This window comes from Martes martes, assembly GCF_963455335.1.
Source record: "Martes martes genome assembly, chromosome: 2".
In the NCBI taxonomy this organism is placed as follows: domain Eukaryota; kingdom Metazoa; phylum Chordata; class Mammalia; order Carnivora; family Mustelidae; genus Martes; species Martes martes.
Window position 1 is genome coordinate 134,264,171 of NC_137889.1, and position 18,649 is coordinate 134,282,819.

Here is an 18,649-nt window from a genome sequence, read left to right on the forward strand (position 1 = left end):
TCCCAGCACTAGAGCATGGCTCTGAGTTTTGTACAGAGAAGAGACAGGACATAAGAACAGAGCACACTGAGGGTCTCTCCAAAGGATGTGATTTTATGGGGTATGGGAGATTCAAGACTAAAGGGGCTCTTAGAAACAATGGAGATTTGTGGGGTAACCAATCAATAGGAAGGTGATAGCTTCATCAGAGCTGGAAGCTAAGCCATAGGATAGCTAATTTGCCATTTAAAACAACAACAAAAAAAAAAAAACAAGGAAAGTGTGACAAGATGTTCTATTATTCTACAGATGGTGGTTTTGGCAGAAACACTGAGGACATCTAAAACCAATCCATATCCAGAGTGTGTATTCCAGTAAGAACAAAACACCACCCATTCCTTTATGAAGGCAGTCCTGAGCAATCAATCTGCCAACATATAGCTTGCTGGTACCCCCAGGGAATGGGGACATATCAGGGTTCAGTGTTGATCTCATTTGCTGACAGATTGAGTGCTCAGCAGTGACCGTAGTCAGATTGACGTTGGTGAATGGAGAAGCATACATAACCTTTATGCTGCTACCATAAACGCTCAGTTTATGAGCCCATTAGATAACAGGGTTGGAGGCTGCTAGCATCCACCAAATAAAGCTTTCCACTCCCTGATTATTAAAATCCTTCTGTCTTGATGTCACTATTTGGTGAGTGTTCGTATAGGACACAAATATCTTCACATATCCATCTGGCCAACAAATTAGCAATGGTCTATGATTTGTCGTCCATCCATATCATCTGACCATCTCTTCTTTCACACTACATGAACCACCAGGTGAGCACCCTCAAGTTTCACCCACTAGAAGAGGCCCCTCCACCACTCTCTTTAAAGGCCTTCCCAAAGTATGCTTGCCTTTTCCCTCTTCAGGCAATGGATCATAGAAAACTCTCTAAGAAGCCTTAAATACAGGTTGAGGAAGAGAAGACAGTCAATCAGAAGTAAGAGCCATCTGGTCAACTTTCTCATACAACTTCCTTGCGCCTTCAGGACTTGGTGACATTTTGTTATGGAGCGCTGCTGCACATGCCTGACTTTATGGTATGATAGGTCATAGCACACCCAGTTCATAAAGGACAGCTTAGGTCACATGGTAACTTAGAAGGCCATGGTCAGGCATTCAGTTTCTTCTAAGGTCCAGTAGGAAGATGGAAGCTGTTCTCAAATGAAGATAATAGGGCTTTCTCATTTTGTGTGTGTGTGGGGTGGGGAGGGGGTTGTGTTTTTTCCAGAGAATGGAAAAATCTCTGGCTTTGCCTCAAAATCCTCAGTGCTATGTTGTATGTCACCTTTGGCCAACCAAACAGCCTCCCTGTCTGTCACTGACACTTCGGGCGTCGTCAGATTTACTGTATCATACGGCCCAAGAGCACAGAGCCGCTTGCACAGCAGCTGGATCTGTTGCAGAGTATGGACTTGTTCTGGGACTCACTCAAAACTAGCAGCTTATTGGGTCATTCAATTAGTGGGTCAGAGTGACCTACACAAATGAACTATATTGTTTTGGAAATCCAAAAACGTCTATCCGAGTACTATAACTTTTCTAGTGGTTGAATGGGTCTTTTATAGTAACTTCTCTTTCACTTTGTATGGCCCCCATATAACAGGATACCTAGAAATTTCACCAAGCTAGCAGACCACTTAATTTGGGGGATTTATTTCTCACCATCAGGCATTCAAGTAGCTTACCAGTGTCTAGAGTAGTTGCTACTTCCTGCACACCAGACTGGAGCAGAATCATGTAATCAGTGTAATGGAAGAACAGATTATCCTGTGGGAGGAAGCTGATCAAAATCCATGTGACAAAGATTATAACACAGGGCTAATCATACATCCCTGAAGTAGAAGAATATAAGTATATTGCTTGCCTCGGCAGTTAAAAATGTATTACTTCTTGTGGTTTGTGTGCAGACCAGTGGCTATATACCATGTAGCAATTAAATCACAGCTGCTATAACTTTCAAGTGTGTGATGGTGTCACTAATGTCTGTAATCTTTCCAGCAATGTGGTATTTCTCTTACTTTGCGGTTTTTGTAGATAGAGACAGATCCTGTGAATTCTCTCACTTCACAGATCAGGATCCAGGCTCTGAGCATGTTGTCTATTCCAATTACACATTTCAGTATTGGATAAGTGACCACGGAGTAGGTGTGGGGACTCAAGGGGCCCACTGTATGAAAACCTAAGCCAAAATCCATTGATCATCCTATCTTCATAAGCTCCTACTCTCATCAGTGTACCACAGTGACATTTTGGATTTCTAGGAATTAATGTGATTTCAGAGACATCCAGTAATCCATGAAAATGCACAAAAACCTGGCCAAGGGCTACAGGAGGAAGGCTGGGAAGGTGATTAACTTTACACATTTTTGTCAGTGTGGCAAGTTCTTTCCTCAAGGAGACCTAATCTTTCCTTTATTCAAAGTGTTCTGGGTCTATAAACTAGCTCAAGTATGGGAAATAATTAAGAGTCTGCAACTCTGTTTTCATGGATCAAACTCACCAGATTTGGAGCTTTTCTGCACATGTAAAAGTAAGACTTCACTTTATTGATTCCATTATTCGTGGTAGTTGTGTTCTATAAAGTCACCACAGACACTGAATTAGCAAATACTGAACCACTGCTCCCCAAGGAAAATACAGAGTTAAATTCGTGCTAGCCTCTGGTTACATTTTTGTCAAGCACTCAATATAAAACCTTATTTTATATGTATTTCTGTTTAAAGACACCTTATTTAATATATATTATTTATTCATTAACATTGAACGCATGGCCAAAAGCATCATAATTCATGCCTGAACAAAACGGCAGAGCGTGGCATTGCTCGACCTCAGCTGGAACGTGAGCATCGGGCGACTCAAATTTTTTGCCACTCTGCACATGCATGTGTCCATGAATTACTGCAAACACTGCTAGGATTGCTTTTGAGGTTAGAAAAAGAGTTTACCAAACAGAATCTGCAGATAACAAGGATTAACTCTGTTTTAGCTCTAGGGAACACCATGATCAATCAGCAAATGCCAAACGGCTCTGGGAGTCAGACTGTTCTGGTTATGGCTTTGGCTCTGCTGTCTGAATAAATGCCTCTGCTTGTCCCCTACCACCATGGCATCCTGTCATCCTCATTACATTTCAGGACCTCAGTTTAATGGCAGAAGTTCCCCCCTGTAATTTCTGGTCTCCAGAAAAGAGCCATCACAGAGCTCTTTAAAAATACATTTGTCAAAGCTACATGGACAACAAAGTCCTCTGGATCGTCCCAGAGTGGTGAGAAGGAATTCTATTCTGGCATTCCAATATTCCTAGGCCTTGAGATTCCTTCCTCTTTAGTATACCGGGAGATTCCGGCATTTCACTGTTCTCTAGCGTAGGCAACCGCTAAATCCGTGTTTGAGTCAACCAGCCAAGCAAAGTGTTAGAGCAATTCCGAGCCCCTCAAGCTAAAATATTGAATTTGGGATTTTGGCTCACTAAGCTCATATCTGCAAATTCATCCTGATCTAATTTTAGGTTTCTTCTACTTTGATCGTATGCATTCAAGTTCCTTTCCCTCACAAACTCCCTAGATGTCTGTCACTATAAACTGGAAATGTCATGCGGCTCCTTTGGTCTGTCTTGTACCCCTCACAAATCACCCAGGTCACAGTTCTGCCACACCCACTTGGGGCCTGCAGGGGTTTGAGTCTGATTATAGATCCAGAAGCAAGAAAAGGTTGTGGAATATGTTCTGAGAAGGATCAGCTGTGTCTTGCAAAGTCAACCAACTCGGAGGAAGCTTTGATAGGTTCTTCAAACAAGAGTACTTCAACTGGCAAAATTTAGGAATACAAGATTCTGCCATCCTCAGAACTTATCCGTACGTCCCTACCCCAATCCTCACAATCCCATTTCTTCCCAGTTAATGCCCTAACTTTAACAAAAGAGACTCTATGAGTTTCAGAAATCATTTGCATTATAATCCAGTCACCCAAGATTAGGTTTTAGGTTTGATTTCCAGAAATCTCAGCATTGTAACCACAGTATATATGGATTTTTTTTTTCTTTAGGGAGCTCAAAGATGCTTTCGGGTCCCTTATGCAGACTTGCAGCTGGGAATTTAAAGCCCTGTCTTGTTATTTATTTTCCCCAAGTTCCCCAGCACAGTTACAACCAACCAACCAATACCATTACACTCCTATTGTTAGTAAAAGCTTTTATGACAGCTGATATTTCGTCACCCGGAGCTGAACCTTCTATAGTTGCTTGGTTACAAATATCTAAAGGTGATAATTTATGTAACTGTTTTCCCATTGCATGGCCCAGCCTATCCGTACCCTCACAACCACCGGAAACAGAATCCCTAATGCCTTTAGGTCTAATCAGATCAAACAACTATTTCGAGAAAATCCAGAACCAATTTAGAGTAATCATTCTTAAAATTCTGTTCTTGTAGAACCATTTTCACTGCCAAATTAGTATCGGTCAGGATTTTATTAGAGGCAAAACCACTAGGATAGATAGATAGATAGATAGATATGAATATAAAAATAGATAACTATTAAGTAGTTATCACAAGGATGTGGCCCTATGGAACTTGGGAAGCTGATTAAGTGCTTGCCTTCACATTTGATTCTGGAGCTTGACACCCACAGGGCAAGTCATTGGAAGGAAAGAGGGCTATGGTATGGCAGAGAAAAAAAGCAAGCTGGGCCTCACAAGGTAAAGTGAAACCTTTGCCCCTTTTTGATACTTGGTGACCCTGGTGAAATGGGTGTCCTACAGAGACTGGGAGCTAAGTACACACCCCTGGCCCAGGAGTCAGGGAAGCTGAAGAAGGACCTGGCAGAAGGTGAAGTACTTTCGGCCCCACCACTGGCCACACCAGTGGCAGGTCAGCGGCTCCTGTGAGACACACATGGCTGCTGCTTCATGCCCCACTTTAATGATAAAAATGAATTTTTATCATTAAAATTACAATCTGAGGGGCGCCTGGGTGGCTCAGTGGGTTAAAACTTCTGCCTTCGGCTCAGGTCATCATCTCAGGGTCCTGAGATCGAGCCCCGCATCAGGCTCTCTGCTCGGCAGGGAGCCTGCTTCCCTTCCTCTCTCTCCCCACCTGCCTCTCTGCCTACTTGTGATCTCTGTCTGTCAAATAAATAAATAAAATCTTTAAAAAAAATTACAATCTGATATTGGGAGATGGAGAGGAGAAGTGAGTTGGGGGAAATCGGACAGGGAGACAAACCATGAGAGACTGTGGACTCTGAGAAACAAACTGAGGGTTTTGGGGGGGGGGGGGACGGTGAGCCTGATGGGGTATTAAGGACAGCACATACTGCATGGGCACTGGGTGTGGTGCATAAACAATGAATTTTGGAACACTAAAAGAAAAAAATTAAAAAAAATTCCAATCTGAAGAATGTGACATCCAGAGCAAAAGGAGATTTCGGATGTCGATTCCAGGCGAGACACAAAGAATAGAGCTGGTTTCATTAAAAAAGGAAAGAGAAGGATAAAACTAGTCTTTTGGATAGGGAGATATAAAAAAGGAACAAGAAAGGATTCAAAAGATGATCCTTCCAGCACAGATTCAAAATAGTCTCTAAACCAACTACATATGACCTGAGGGGATGACTAAAGCAATGTTTGCAGTCTGGACTCCAGATATATTTCTAATCAGCTTGGGTAAGACTGGGTGCTTTCAGATGATGAGCTCAATCTATATGCCTTTTCCAGTCCTGATAGTTTTTAAGAAAAAATCTACAATCAGGGCACAAAATGCGCTTCTCTTTTATAAAGTGTCCCTGTAGACGTGCCCTCTGAGGAGTGTCTCCAACCAAAGCCCTAGCTTGGTGCAAAACCTTCAACATTACCCAGGCAACTGCATGGCTATTCTAGTAATCTTGCCAAGATTCAGACGCATGAAGTAGTGAGGAAACAGAGTAAAAGCAATTGGTCTATAGAGTCATTAGCACCCGGGCTAAAACTGCCCCGATCATTACAGGACTTGGAACACAAAGAGAATTGCCAGCAGGTGAAGAGGTACAGAGTTCCCAAAATAGCAGTTCTGAGAGTAGTTTTTGACCCGTTTTCAGTATCTCCTTACCAACCTGGAAGAGCGAGCCTGTGTGATCACTATGAAAGGGGAAGACATTAAGGAGAAAATGTTATTATCCACAAAGTCACTAAAGCAAAAGTAATTCAAACATGCTCCTTACAAAATGTGAAGTCCGGGGTCCAAAAATTTTATAACATAGAGTCTGGTTCAAAGACTAGAAATATTGATGTTGTAAAGGAGAAATAAAAAAACAAATGAGGAAATCTCCAGTGTGTTTTGTCAGATCACTTCAATTAACTCTCAGATCTGACTGTAGAAATGACATTTTTCAGTCATGTATAGTTAAGTACCCTCATGTCTGGATGTAGAGAGAACAGTGACAGTTTGGTAGGATACATTTAAGGCCACTTAAGGAATGAGTTATGGGTCTCATTACAGTCTTTCACTCCGAGCTTAACACGTAGATAAAAAATAAGTACGACCAAACTTATAGCCAACCATTCCAACTATTTAACCACATCACCTTGGTCTATAGCTACCCAACAGACTTAAACTCATCAAAGTGATTTGCAAAGCACAAATACTTCCTTTTGAGTCAATATCCTTCTTCAAACTCATCAAAGTGATTTAAAAGAGTATTTCAAGTCCAAGTTGTCCTTCCCTCTCATCATTCTGGAGCACCTTGTTAAACAGCAAGTAACAGTAAAAGAGCATTTAACAATCTGCTTCACATACACCTCTTTTCTAGCCAAATTGCACCTATAAAGTTAAAACAGAACCTCTTTGGATTCTCAACAAACATGAACTGAATATTTTATGATTTGTGCAGTAGTTACAGTGTGTTGCCTTTTCTTAATTAGCATATATATGGATGCCTTTCTTTCATGGCACGTTATTATTGTTGCAGTAATTCAATAAAAGTATCCTAAACATTTACATTGTGGAGCATTTTTATGATTTATAACAACAGAACAGCACACACAGGGTCATACATCTGCTTTCGAAGTTATCGCTTTATTTCATATTTTCATATCCCTTTTAAGAATGAGAAATATTGTAGCTTTGGAGCATGCCTTTATCATTTCTGACTCTCCATGAATTCCATTCTTTCACATATTTTTGCAACTCATAATGGTGCTCAAGTTAATTCTGGTGAACTAAGGTGGCAATTTTTTCCTGTAATCTCTCATGATGGAGCAATGAATTGTTCTCTTAATCTACTCGATTGTGTTTCTACTATTTAAATAATAAACATTTTTCTCTGGTTACTAACTAGATTTACACTCAGTCTCTCCAAAATGATCACAAAAATCATGCACACACACAAAAATCACAAAAAGTCAAAAGCATAAGTCCTCCGGAAAGAAATTAAATACATGTTGAAAAGTAAATCAGTATAAGGTCTTTATATAGAGTGCTCTTTCCGTAAACCATTTCCAACCTCAGGGGTCACTGGAATAGGGGTTCACTTGAACAAAGTGTGATTATGTAGAATATCTCTGTAGGTCTTCGAAGGGTTTCCCGTCATATTCTAATGCATATTTGTGACATAATAGAGTCCTAGCAGTTTGCTTCATTTTCAAACTGAGACTCTGAGACTCCTGCATTTGCAACAGCTCTGTGACATCTCTGTGTCTGCCTGAGTTTTTAACCTGCCCCTATCTCTATTCTGCCTCTTTTATTATATAGAAGTAGCAAGTTCAGATAAATCAAAAAGAGATCTTTTGAAGTAATAGCTGGAGCTTATGCTATCAAAATTATGAATTTCAAATAAGAGGTTGGGAGAGACATTCTATTAAACCTTAAGGTGTGGTCTGAGCGATCAGCAAGTGAACTTGAGGTGGGAGATCGTGGTTGAGGTCTAGCCTGGGCCACTGACTGGCACTAGTGGAATGAGAGGTATTTGTGAGTCTGGCATTCTAAGTGTCCACACTTAGATGGGTTGTTTTCCAACCCATTCTTGAGGATCTTGAGAGAGATCTGCAAGAAACAGGGAAAGGTTAGTAAGGATTGTTTTACTATCAAGGCACTATAAAGAAACTGAGAAAGCCAGGCCTGCCTTAAGACTAGTGAAAATAGGGACATTCTTTCCCTTAGCAAGAAATCTCAAAGAGGAAAAAGGACAGGTATCACACAAGGAAAAGCAAAACGACATCAGAGCTGGAATGCCAGAGAGCAGCAATGAGGGGCTGTCAGAGTAACATAGTAGATAACAATACCAGTTACCAGAATTGCAAATGGTGAACATCATTTTCAGAAAATAATTCAAAAGGCTGCAAAAGGGAATGGGTGAAACATTCAACCCCAGATAAGGGCTGCCTGGGTGGCTCAGTTGGTTTAGCATCTGGTTCTTGGTCTCAGCTCAGGTTTTGATCTCAGGATGGTGAGTTCAAGCCCCACGGTAGGCTTCACATGGGCATGGAGACTACTTTAAAAAAAAAAATTCACAGATGAAATAATGATGATGATAATGATGATGAAGATGACAATAACAGCTGATAAGTAGAAAATTCTCCAAATTTGTCAAGAACTCTTCTTCTTTGTTGTTGTTTTTGAGAGTGAGTGAATGAACAGGGTAAGGAAGGGAAGAGGGAGAGAGAGAATCCCAAATAGATGCCCTGCTGTCAAGAACTATTCTAAATATGGACTCCTGGGTCGCTCAGTCTGTTAAGCATCTGCCTTCAGCTCAGGTCATGGTCTCCAGGTCCTGGGATCAAGTCTCACATCAGGCTCCCGGCATGGAGCTTCTCCCTCTCTCTCTCTCTGTCTTTCATGGATAAAGAAAAAAATTTTTTAAAAAGAACTATTCTATTCGTGCTTTCTGATGGAGGCATAATACTCCATAGTGTATATGGACCACATCTTCCTTATCCATTCATCCATTGAAGGGCATCTTGGTTCTTTCCACAGTTTGGCAACCGTGGCCATTGCTGCTATAAACATTGGGGTACAGATGGTCCTTCTTTTCACTACATCTGTATCCTTGGGGTAAATAACCAGTAGTGCAATTGCAGGGTCATAGGGAAGCTCTATTTTTAATTTCTTGAGGAATCTCCACGGAAGGGGAGGTGAACCATGAGAGACTATGGACTCTGAAAAACAACCTGAGGGTTTTGAAGAGGCAGGGGGTGGGAGGTTGGGGGAACCAGGTGGTGGGTATTAGGGAGGGCACGGGTTGCATGGAGCACTGGGTGTGGTGAAAAAACAATGAATACTGTTACGCTGAAAATAAATAAAACTTAAAAAAAAGAGAGAGAAAGACAAAAAAAAAAAAAGAACTATTCTAAAATTCCAAATAGTTTATACAAATTATCTCATTTACCGCTCAAGCCATCCTTATGATGTAGGGACAAATATTATCCTCTTTTAAGATGAGGAAATTGAGGACTTAAGTTATTATCTTAAGTTATTTACCTGTGGTTTATATGGGGGGAAGAAAAAAAAAGGCAATATACTGGGCTTTGAAATGGGATATTGCAGATATAGTCTGTGCTTTCAATCACTACAGAATCTCTGGCAGGGACAGGATGCAGTTTGGGTTTCTACACCCCCCACCATAAGGGTTCAAACGCTCTTTTTGATATCACTGCTGTGGTTTCTTAGATGGATCTCCTTGATTATATTTCCCCAGTCTGCTATGGGAAGTGAGAAAACACAGGTGGTCAACAACAGTACTGGCTATTCTTTATATTTTGTCATTCATTCATTCATTGAACAAGATGCCTGTCCTTTCCCAGTTTACCCTACTTGTGCCCTGAACGGTAATTATGTCATTCACAAGCACTTTCAGGCCCAGAAGCCCCCATCCTTGCTGAGATAAAGCCATGTTCTCAGCAGCTCATTCTATGTTTGCTTCTCAGTCCCCAACTCAGTCAGCAGAGAGAAGAGCAGAGTCCAGAATTCCTCTGCTACTATGATAGAGTTATTAGTTTTTGTGTTCACTGTGAAAACATTTCAATGCAAAAATAAAAGGCACAATTCTATTAGAACCAGTATGTTGATAATTAGTTTTTTTTTTAAGATTTTATTTTTTTTTATTTATTTGACAGACAGAAATCACAAGTAGGCAGAGAGGCAGGCAGAGAGAGAGGAGGAAGCAGGCCCCCTGCTGAGCAGAGAGCCCAATGCGGGGCTCGATCCCTGGACCCTGGGATCATGACCTGAGCCGAAGGCAGAGGCTTTAACCCGCTGAGCCACCCAGGCGCCCCTGATAATTAGTTTTTAAGAAAATTATTTTCCTATAGCATTGCTGGAGGACCAAGTTAAGTTGTACAAACACACATACTCAAAAAGTTTTTGAATTTTCATCATATATGTCAAATGAAGTCCAAGTGAATAAATATCAGGGTGTAAGGAGGAAAACTTCAAGTGAACTAGTGATTCTGCAAATATTAAGTGACATTCAGACTTGGTTATATATCAAATATATTCATGAAAAGATGAGAAAATTGGGGAGGGTATGTGCTATGGTGAGCGCTGTGAATTGTGTCAGACTGATGATTCACAGACCTATATCCCTGAAGCAAATAATACATTGTGTGTTAATTTTAAAAAAGATGAGAATTATCCTTTTCATTACTACATACATATTCCAACATAGCTCCACCCCCTAAAATTTTTCTGATTAGTGACCAAAATGAGTATAGTTATAAACATGTTAAATTTTTATGCTGCTTTACCGGCAAGTGACTTGGTTGATCTGAAATGGAAATAAATCTGCAACCTTCCTTCTTATTTTTCTTCACACCACTTAATTTTGAAGATGCAGAATAAATTAAAGGTCACTCAATGACTCATAGCGAAAATCTGCATGGTTAATCCTGAACATCTACTTTCTGATAGATCAACCAATTATGCTCTGGGCTACAGTCTTGATTCCATCGAAGTGTTTTAAAATTCAGCTGGTATAACCCATCCTGTGAGTGTTCCATTGCTTTTTCCCCAATGTGTGAGCTCTCAGGGGAGCTGACACAAAGTAGCTGTTCCACGATTCGGAAAGGGAGTAGCAGTTGCCAGAGTTGAAATTGCAGCTGGGATTACAACAAATCCCCAAACCACCCCACAGCAGAAACAAACAGCAAATCTCCTATGTTAAGATAGCAAGAGGAGATTGAAAAGACAGAAACCTTTACACTGCATGCAGAATTCTTTGCAGCAACTGTTGGGTAATGTTGATAAGACTGGAAATTAAGGAGATTTAGCTGTACTAGCAACTGGAGGGAAAGGGAAGGACTTGTAAGTAGGACAAAGAAAATGAGATAGCTGATAAATCTGTTTAAAAAACTTTCTAAAATTAACTAGTAACTTATTCCTTACTACAATATGTATTACATATTGCCATATGGTTTAGCTCTTTCTGCAATGTCTGTGTTCAAAATAGGCTGTTACCACGCACAGAGGGTCATTCCTGTGTTTCCTTCATCTTTGGAAACCTATAGCTCTCAATGAAACTATACATTGGATACATACTTAAACTGATAAAAATTCAGTTTATCTTAAATGCAACAAGACTAGATTTTAAGTAAAATGCCAAATCAGAAAGTGACCAGATGGCTATTTTTAAACTTACAAACTCATATTCCTATCACTCTCTAGGGATTAATCATTGGATGCTATTAGGGAACACCCCTTAAAAGGAATTTTTTCCCCATCCTCTGCCCTTCAAGTAAGCATGCAGTATTACTTAAGCATTTAGCATTATCCCAAAGAAGTGAAAAACTGTCCTTTGTCTACAGAACTCCAGGGAAGTATAAGGCATAATCCTCTTCAGTAAATCATGCCATCAATACCATTACGCTGCATTAAACTCATATGAATGAACTTATTGACTAATTGGCAATATGTCAATGGGAGAATTTAATCTTAAATATATTACACATGTTATAGACTTTGAAGTGACCATCAAAAGCCAGAAGTCAGTACGTTAAATATTCAGTCAAAACTTTAAAAAGTGAATAGGAAAAATTCCAGGCTCCCTCTATGGATTGTTGGAGGGTTGCTATTATAATGCTTGAAAATCAGGTAAAGTGTAGAAAAATTAAACTCTGGTTAAGGTCCATTAATTATAATGCAATGCCTCAGCCAAACAACAGCTTGGCCTTAAATCAATACTCAATTAAATACTTCCTGCAGTTCTAGCCATTAATTGCTCTGCAGCTTCGAAAATAACATTCTAACTGCTGGTAGAAAGGTAATCAAAACTGGTGTGTGAAACTGGAGTTTGGTTCCTTTGTGATTAGCTTTCCTCAACCAGGAAAATTAACTTCTTCCGTGACTTGCAGTTCATACAGTTCCAAATGCACTCAAAAGTATTGGAAATGGAATACGATAACAAGCAATCGATTTTTGGTTGTGAAATACTATATTCAGTTTGCTTTAAAGAATAAACACCATGAGACAGTATTTTCAATCTTCATAATGAAAAGTATCATCATTTCTATGTTAGATCTTTAGTTGGGAATAACAGAACTCTTGCTACCTATCTACTATTGGATGGAAAATATTTAAGAGCTAACTAACACCTTGCAGGTGGGAAGGAAACCCCACCTCATTAGGCACCAAGGATCCACCTTTCAGCTCAATTCTGGGCACAAAGCAATTCATCCTGCCAAAGGTGAGGTACAAGAACCCTCCCACTGACACATCGTCCAGAATGCTGATTGCATAGCAGGAAAATACAGAAACACAGGAGCCAGATGTGGCATTCACGTGTTTGCTTTGGATAGACAGCTATAGAACACAGAAACTCGCAGAAAACCATCACCATGGTTAAAGAATGAGGATGAGAGAACATAACTGTGAAACAATAAACACCGTGTAAACGGAGAGTGTCAAGTGTTTGCAAATGTGAGGACTAAGAATTCAGAAAGAGGGGCGCCTGGGTGGCTCAGTGGGTTAAAGCCTCTGCCTTCGGCTCAGGTCATGATCCCAGAGTCCTGGGATTGAGTCCCGCATCGGGCTCTCTGCTCAGCAGGGAGCCTGCTTCTTCCTCTCCCTCTGCCTGCCTCTCTGCCTACTTGTGATCTCTATCTGTCAAATAAATAATAAAATATTAAAAAAAAAAAAAGAATTCAGAAAGAAAGGTTTTGAAATGAAGTGACTGCTCTGTCCTACTCAGTCTGGGGCAAGAGCGGGTGGGAGCGAGAATTGCTGCAAAATGAAGCCCAGGCAGACAGAAAAGGAAAAGCAGGAGCCTGGAAGAGGAGCCCTGTGCTTTCCCTCACAACCTAGTCAGGTGTTAATGACGATGTTTCATACATGTGTGTTGTAGAGTGTGCATAAGTTTGATTTACAGCAAGTCTGACATTTATCCATTATCATTCAGATGTGCAGAAACACAACTTTCTGTATTTTTCCCCACTGTGTTCCACTTGCACTCTGAGCCTTCTTTAAAAATGTAACCCAGATTCCCAGTTTCCCGTTCATTCCACATATGAGAAGTTTGGAAGTTGCCAATGTGTCCTAACAAGTGAGTAGCTGAACTGAAAAATCGACAACTCTTCTTAGATTCCCCAAGAGAACTCGGGTCACAGGGCAAACGGCTCTCACCAAATTCACTGATAGGTGAATGTAGAGAAACACAACTTCTGGAGCAGAAACCTAGGGGCTAAAAAATCTGTAGAACCAGTGCCGAAATATGAACACCTGCAATGGATGAATTGGTTGTCAGTGTGGACAAGCCTGAAAGATAAAAAGTCCAGGGGGACTCAGTCATTAGGAGGATCCCACACTTTTCTGAGCGGTGCCTGCTGGAGTCCTACCAGGTTCTGACAGTAAATAACTAAGAAAAAATCCTCTTTCAGCAGGAGATGAGAAGGAAGACATTTAGAAATACACCCAAACATTCTGTTCACCTTAACAAGCAGGGTCTGCCCTCAGGAGGAGCTGTTTAACTACAGCCTAACCTACTGGCATTATCAGAGTCTACCTGACCTGGGGGAAGGGAAGTACCCAAATCCAGCCCACGTTAGCTATCCTGTCCCACCTGAGAAGGGTAAAGAGAAGGGGTGCAACTGAGAAGCACAAGTGAAGCTTACAATCCAGAGGCAGAGACTCAGTAAAGGACTGAGACCTACTCAAAAGACTGTGTAATGCCAACCCTCCCCCAACCCCTCCCCCCATGGTACTAATGGCCTATTTACAGCAGCTTCTTTTAACAGGCACATCACATCTGGCTACAAAAAAAAGAAAGAAAGAAAGAAAAAAAGAAAGAAAGAAAGAAAGAAAGAAAGAAAGAAAGAAAGAAAGAAATTACGAGACATTCTACTAGACAAAACACACTTTAAAGAGACAAAGTAGGCTTTAGAAGCAGACATATAGGGATTTTAGAATCATCAGACCAGAAATTTAAAACAATTATTAAAATGCTAGGGGCTCTGGGATGCCTGGGTAGCTCAGTCGGTTAAACATTTGCCTTCAGCTCAGGTCATGATCCCAGGGTCCTGAGATCTAGTCCCACATCAAGCTGCTTGTTCAGCAGGGAGCCTGCTGCTCCCTTTGCCTGCAGCTCCCTCTGCTTGTATGAGCATTCCCTCTCTCTTTCTCTCTCAGATAGATAGATAGATAGATAAAATCTTTAAAATAGAAATCCTGAGAGAAACCACAGAGAATAAACACCTTACCAAGAGAGGAATGAAATATTACATCTGATGTCTCAGAAACCAGCAAGCAAAAAGAAAGTGGAGTGAAATATTTAAAAAGTGTTTAGAGAAAATAAAACACCAACCTTTTAACCTGTACCCTGCAAATTATCCTTCGACAGTGAAGGACAAATTAAGACTCTCAAAAAACCTTCAGGTACTCTATGGATTCTGGATAATAATGATGTGTCAGTGTAGGTTCATCCATTGTAATGAGTTACCACTGTGTTGAGGGGCTATTGATAATGATGGAGGGTCTGGACATGAAGATACTGGGGCTCTATAGGATATCTCTGCTCATGTTTGCTGTAAACCTAAAACTGCTCTGGAAGCTAAAGCCTATGTCTTTAAAAAATGTATCTAGGCTTCTGCAGGTAGCTCAGCCACATCTGGTTGACATGTTCTCGTTGGTATAAATTCTTAATTAAAAGAAGTATCAGTGATGTGCCCTTTTCTGTGCACTTGCCTCCTGACCTGTCCCTCCTTGAGAAACCTTTTGAGAGCAAGAATTTGCTGACAGTTCATCACAGCAGAGGGGGTGGGGGAATGCATTTTACAAGGATACTCCTCACATTCCAATGTTTCTATATCACACTCCTTGTTAATCTTTTATGACCACATTTGTTATCTCTGTCTGCAGCTGATGTAAAGTGTTCCCATCTGGCTTTTGTGGCTGGACAGCATCCTTGCTCAGGACCAGAGCCCCTAGCACGGCCTTGATGTCTGTGTACTCTCTTTGCTCCTTACCTCAACCCCAGGCCTCCTATAATATAGCAGCCTTCACTGCAATCAGACGTTCTTTATTAGCACATAAAACAATTTCTTGATTTTCCTCCACACCAGGTATTTCCAAACTTTGGGATGTAACAGAAGATGCAATCCAAGTGCTCTTTCTGCCTGGAAATGGGAAACCTTCATATCAAATCCTCTGGTCATCCCAACTGGGGAGCATTATGAAGCTTTGCCTCCCATGTGGCAACAGAAAACATACCCTCTCTCTTGAAATTACCAAAGATATGGAAGTAGGCTCCACTTTGAAGCCTGAATGTACTCATCTCTGCTTTCCTCTAGCTGGAGGGACTTTCATCTCATCTCTGTTCTGCAGGAAATTTCTCCTAAATCATCCTTCTTATTTCATAGTATGTAGGAAAAACTTCATGCTCAATCCTCCAAACTTTTCTTCCTGATGTTTAAAGGAAAGATTCTGGAATTTAGAAAATGGCTTTCAAGTTGTTTGTTCTTTGCAAGTGAAAGCCCAGTTTTAATTACATAGTCTATGTAATGGACTTCCAGAACCCATTCTAAAGTGCAAGGAGTTGCCTTCGACTATTTTGTCCTCCACATGCCAGTGATAAGAATCTTAATGTGGTGATATACAGAGACTGAAGCAGACACCTTGCTAAGTAGTCATGTATATTAACAATCTTACATTCCTAACGTTTAACAATAACACTCCTGAAGTAAAGGGAGATTAAGGAACTCACCTAAGACTGCACAGCTGGTAATGAAGCCAGGAACGGAAGTCCCACCGCTGACATCCAGAGGACATACTCTTTTTCCTCTACATTATACCCTATGAAGGTAATTTATATTGATCCAATAGGGGATCAGCCATAAACAAAGAAATGAAAAAAAATCCCATATCAAAATATAATCTATGTACAAATACATATAATTTTTGTATGCCTAATTTAATGGGTATTAAAATGTATAGTTGTAATTCAGATTGAGGTTTCAATCACTCTCAACAAATCTCTCAGTCATCTTTAAAAAATCTTGGGTTAAAAAGCTCTTTTATACAAAATACCTATTATTTCTTGATGTGTAGAACTTCCCTAGACAGAAGCATACATAAGCCCATTCTCTTCTATCAGTTGTTTTCATTCTCCTTCACTCCTGCTGTGTCACAGTTCTCACTGATAAATGTTTGGAAAAGTAAAGCTTTTTTTTCCCTATGTCTAAAATTATGTTTTCATTTGTGTGTGTGTTTTTTCCCTCTGTAATTATAACAACTCGTAAGTATACATAGTGAATCACATCACGTTCCTTGAAATTCAGTAGAGAAATAAGTTATCTTAATTTAAACATAATCAGGAAATACAATACTCCGTAATAGGTACATTGCGACAAGTCATAAAAAAATCAAAATATGAAACTTGAATTCTAGCGAAACAATATTATGAGAAATTTCTACTCTAAAAGTATAATCAGGGCACCTGGGCAGCTCAGTCATTTGAGCATTAGACTCTTGGTTTCTGCTCAGGTTGTGATCTCAGGGTCCTGGGATCAAGGATCAGGCCAGGCTCCACCATCACTGGGGAGTCTGCTTGAGATTCTCTCTCTTCTCTCTCTGCCCCTCACCCTGCTCTCAGGCTCTCTCTCTCTCTGAAAAATGAATAAATAAATTTTAGAAATAAATTAAAAAAGTATAATCATATTTTCTTCTCTATATGTGCCCCCAAAAATATTTAGGAAAAAGAAAAATGTATTTACTTACCATATGATGCTTATCTTTATTTAAGTTATTATTTATACTCCATGTGTTAAATTCCAGAAGGACTTACTGTATTTTAATATTGTAAAATACAAAGTACAAAATGTAATATTTTTTTGGATTTAAGATTCTTCTATCTATTTGAGATCCACTTTACTGTGCACTTTTTCTATTTGCTTACATGGTATGTATTAAATCGGTGAAAGAACTTATTCTAGATATGTAAATTTAAAAAGAAATACTACTAAATTAAATTAAATCTGAGTAAATGTGGAAGAAAAGACAAAAGAAAAGCAGGTTCGGTTTCTACAGATTATACTCCCATCCTATATCAGTATCACTGTTCAGTCAGGAAAATAGAAACTTCAATTGGCGTTTCACCTGGAGGACATTTAAGACAGGAAGTAAGGTGCCAAAGGTTTCCGAAGGGCTGGAGTAGCTAGAAAAGGACAAGTCCATCAATGATCAGCCTCTGCAGTAAGCTGCCAATATCCTAAGCTACAGGAGCGGAGGGGACATGATATCCCCTGGAGGACACGGTCACTGCCCAGCTGCAGCTACCGGACTCCCTCTGGAGCCAGTACTCTTCAGAAGCACTGCTGAGGCAGCCTTGCAGAAATCCACAGCTCATCCTCCTGTTGCTAGTAGTGCAGGAACCCTGGGGCGCAAAGTTCCTCCCTGCTGTCATGGGGGCAAATGGGCACAAGGCAGGTTAGCCAGGGCTGCTGAAGCATCTGCTGTTACTGTTGCAGAACCCCTGCTGCCTGAGGAGGAACCTGGTTCTCCTGCATCACCCTTTGCCACTGCTGCTGAAGACCCTGCTGAGAGTTCTGCCCTCCTCTTCTCCCCAAAAAGGTGTAGGGTTTTGGCTTCTCTCTCCCAGCCACTTTCCAATCACCTGTCAGTGCCTCTGCCACATTGTCAGAGCCTAAGAGAAGCCAGCTGGCAAAAAAAAAAAAAAAAAAAGTCTGGAAGGGAGTTTTCAGGCATCCAGCCCTCTGTGATACAGAAGGGCACACAGAAGATTAGAAAAAGAGCTGAGAGCAGAGATACAAATGACCCTCTCCCACCTTCTAAGTCATTGCTAATTTTCAATATCCTTTCCCTGAGGGCAGTCTTTGGTAGTCTTTAGATTCTTTACATTATATTCTGTTCTTGTTCTTCATTTTGAAGTAGAAAATATATTTCTATTCTTTTAGTGATTTCTGCAAAATTTAAAAGTCTTTATTGTTACACCAAAGAAAATTTATAAATGTAAAGTTCTATCCAGCAATCTTGCTAAATGCATGTGTTTGTTTCAACAACTTATTTACAGAGTCTTTGGGATTTCTACATATACAATAAAACTATCCATGAGTAAATGGCAATTTGTTTTCTACTTTCCAATATTATTTATGTATGTGTTTGGATATTTACTTTTGCTTTATTGTGTGACTAGTATGTCGAGC